This window comes from Myzus persicae, unplaced genomic scaffold, assembly GCF_001856785.1.
Source record: "Myzus persicae strain clone G006 unplaced genomic scaffold, MPER_G0061.0, whole genome shotgun sequence".
In the NCBI taxonomy this organism is placed as follows: domain Eukaryota; kingdom Metazoa; phylum Arthropoda; class Insecta; order Hemiptera; family Aphididae; genus Myzus; species Myzus persicae.
In genome coordinates this window covers 1,433-5,616 of record NW_019104361.1, presented here as the reverse complement: position 1 = coordinate 5,616, position 4,184 = coordinate 1,433, and the positions used below count along the sequence as shown (strand labels likewise).

Sequence of the window (4,184 nt, the reverse complement as noted above, 5' to 3'; positions counted from 1 at the left end):
ATATTTATTAATGGCACATTTGAATACGCTCCTAAGTATTTTTTACAACTTTATGCAAGCACTTTATACATAAAAATGGTTTTTATATACCACTTGTATACTTCTTTTTAGCCGATAAATGCGAAGAAACTTAAATGTGGACATTAAAAAAAAAATATATGTTTTGAACATTTATCCACAAGACTATGTAACCACATGTCATTCTACTCGTTACATGTGGATTTTGAAAAAGCTCCACCTGAAGCCGTGAAAACCTTGTTTCCTGGAATAGTTATCAATGGGTGTTGATTCCATTTAGGTCAAGCATGTTACCGCAAGGCAATTAAATAATATTATTACTGAATTTTTATAATTTTTATATTTTACGTAAGAGACACTCCGTTTAATAATATCACTTCAATTTGTAATTTAGATACAAGAACACAATATTTTTAGAACTTCATATTTGATGGATGGAGATGAATTATACATTTGGTTAAAATCATTTTTTTTTACCATTTCTCCCATTGAAAAAGATTGAAGAAGGATTTTTAGAACTCATGAGTACGTGTTCAAATAAAAGTGAAGGCTATATATTTTCTGATTACATACTTAAATCGTACATAGAACCTGGTTGTCTAATTCCACCTGAATTATGAGCAAGTGAACCTTCAATCACTCCAAGGTAACATACATTTAATTTTTTATAATACATTTTATTTAGAGATATAAAAAAAAATTGTTTTGTTAGAATCACAAATGGAGCAGAAAGTTTTCATAAAATGTAGGTACAAAAGACGATTTCATAGTGCTCATCTCCCAACGCATGTTGTGATATTTGTACTAATGGAAATAAAAGCCGAAACTATGACAAAAATTAATTAAATTTCTAGAAACGTGAACAATAAAATGGAATCATCCGATTTAAAACGTATACATAACGTTAGACAACATTTCAATAATTATAAAATACATAAAACTATTATAAAATATAATACATCTATTGACTTTATGTGTCAAGGGAAAAAATTATATTAAATTATTTTACATTATTTTTTGTAATGACAGATCACTATTTATTAGATTTATTTAGATAGTTATTTTAGATCATATTTATTTTTTGTAATGACGGCTATGAGATTGTAATAAACCGTTTGCAATAAATTTGACAACGTTGCGTTCAATTCATATGAACAATAAAGTGTGCGGAATCGTGTTCAAAAAAAAAAAACATACGGAATCGTATTCTTCTCAAATAAGAGTAAATTAGGACCATTATTAACAAACTAGCAAACATCATAAAAAATCCCAAATTCACCACTGACATCGACCACTCATAATGAATCTAAATATTACGTTCAACTTTAAATAATTAATACACATCATTGTAAAACGTAATACATTCATTGATCCTCGTTGAATCTAAAAATCATAAAATAGTTGTATTTCTACAAAGTTTTTTTCACGTTGTATGTTGTTTTTATATTTAAATATTGCTTAATGTAAACGAAACATACATAATTAAGAAAAATTATAAAGCTGAATACAAACATAGCTGAAGACCAGTACATAAACTAAAATTATTTTGCTAACAAAGAAAAAAAGAAATGAAGGTTTCATTCTTCCCCATCATAAATACATTTTTTTAAACCATTATGAACGAAAAAATTCTTAGTTATGTTTGTGATAACTTTTTAAAATGAATCATTATCAACTGATACTTTCAATACATTCATGATCTATGGTGGGTTTGAACAAGACCCTAACAATATAATTTGAATCAAGTTAAAATATTTAAAAAACAATTTAATTTTTACTATACAGCTTCATATGGAATAACAGTTACTAAACCGTGAAAAAAAGTAATGATGGCATTATTGTTTGGAATGACTGTCCTACAGAAATATTCTACCGGTTTTTGATCAAACAAATCTGAAATATAAGTATTTTAAATTTATTGATTGTGTGCATTAGTTTGTCCTACCACAAACTCGTAAAGGTAGAGTGTTAATGTATACAAACTACAAAGATACATTTTTCCAGTTAACTAGGTAAAATGTTATTCAACATAAAGTGATTGTAATTATTTTTACAATGAAAAATAGACATTTTCAACAATGATAAATTAAATTATAATATTTAAATTTTACGATTTTTATAAATCTAATTAATACTTACTAAATACTATAAGACATTTTTATGAAAATAAATTAAAAATACACAAAAAAAATTCAAAAATATATGATGCGAAACATAATATTATGATAACCGAGACTCGCCAAATGTCCCTGGGAAAACTTGTTCTTATTACGCAATATATTTACTTTTGAGATGGACACAATAATGAGTTTATACTCTCTTTCTATTGCACTACTAGAAATATTATCCGAGTTATCCGAATGTTCAAAGGAATAAGGAATATTCCAGAATTATTTCTCCCTACCACTAGAGTAAATCACATAAAAATAGATGATCATATCATATCTACTTGACGAGTAGAGCACAAATGTTCCTTTTGCAGTTTAAATTATTATTGAAATAAAGGAATAATTTAAAATATCATCTTTACTCTGACAACAGACATTTAAGAATGTATCTAAAATTTTATTTTTATTTTTCAAATTAATATTATTGTTTTTAACTCAGTGACTCTACGTGCGGACCCGCCTCAACGACCACAACGGGTGAGCGAGCCTACAGCGTACAACGTGTTTCCGTCCGATAAGAGCCGCCGCCGCCGCCGCTGTTGCAATACTCAGCCCACAACCTCTACCATTTCGACACAAGTTGGTGTTATGCAGAGCGACGGACTTAACTGGCTCATCTTGTTTCGTGTCCGTGCCGTCAATTGATGAATGTTATCAATACTGTTTAACGCCTTACCGAGACAGAACAATTTTGTCAATAAGAATGTTGAATTATGTATAATGCCTAACACATGACATCTCATCTTCAGCGATTAAAATATTATGTCCCCAGGGATAACCAGTTCTTGTTATGTCGTTTACTTGAGCTTTAAAGATCTATGAGGTAACTGAGTAACCGTTACTATCATTTTACTATGTGAAACTGAAAACATTCTCCTAGAAATGTTTCCAAGAATAAGAGATGATCCCTAAATAATACTCCACTTTCAGGGAAATAATTTCAAATAAACTAATCAGCTTAAATAATTATTCTAGTTAAAGTATTATTTAAAATTCAGTCATTACAAGACAAACTGACATTGTATATCTTGAATATGATTAATATAATATTAAACCAACCAAAAACATTTTTGGAATCAATCTGTAATGGTTTAGTTTATAGTTATATATTTTTGTGCTGCAGGTCATTTACCACTACAAATTTAATTCAACAAACGACAGTGTTTAAAAAAATACTTTAATATTTAACATAAATTACTGGACTTTTGAATATTTGCTGTAATAATCTATGCTATACCAGCAATTCTTTTATTAGCTTTCAAAAAATAAGCAGCTTTTTAATTGTTTCAGTCTATAACCTTCTAATTGGATTCCCCTACGCTTCTTATTAGTTATTATAGAATACTTTTTAGGAATAAAAATCATAAGACTAAAACCTTTAGCAAAATAAATCTATATACTCACTGTCATTATCTGGCATAAAAAAATATCGTAATCAGAAAAAATTATAATTTGTTTTTGAATAATGCAATTGTTATCAATTTTAACATAACTGTTCATCGAGACAGAAAAATGTCATCCAAAAGAATATTCTGCAATCTACAACACCCGAAACATGACTATAACCTATTAAATTAATAAATTGTGTCCCAAGTGATAACCTGTTCTCCTTATGCTATTAATGTGAGCTGGAAAAATGTATATAGATACTGAGTATTCGCTACTCTCACTTCATGATGATCACTTTTCATGTCGTCGTTTTATTTGTTTTTCAATCAACGTTGACTAATGTTTATAATTAGGTACGTCGGGAATCGATTTAATACAATTCTACCATATGTTTTAACGTTATCGAAATGGTATTCGCATGTGCATGCTAAACCAGGGTTCAAAAGTGAAGCATTAAAGTGATTGCCTTAAAAGTAATGTTTGCAAAGAAACCAGTAAATAGTAGTTTAATGATAGTTGAGATGGCTATTTATCAGCAGCTTGACCTCGGAGGACAAAATTACTATGGCAAAATATTCCTATTGAAACAAACACGAGTTATCTTAACGT

The 4,184-nt window shown here is 28.5% G+C and overlaps 1 pseudogene; it reads left to right on the top strand.

Annotated features, from left to right (window-relative positions):
- The first annotated feature begins 539 nt into the window (after window positions 1-539).
- LOC111041504 lies at window positions 540-864 on the top strand (annotated as a pseudogene).
- Window positions 865-4,184: the final 3,320 nt, after the last annotated feature.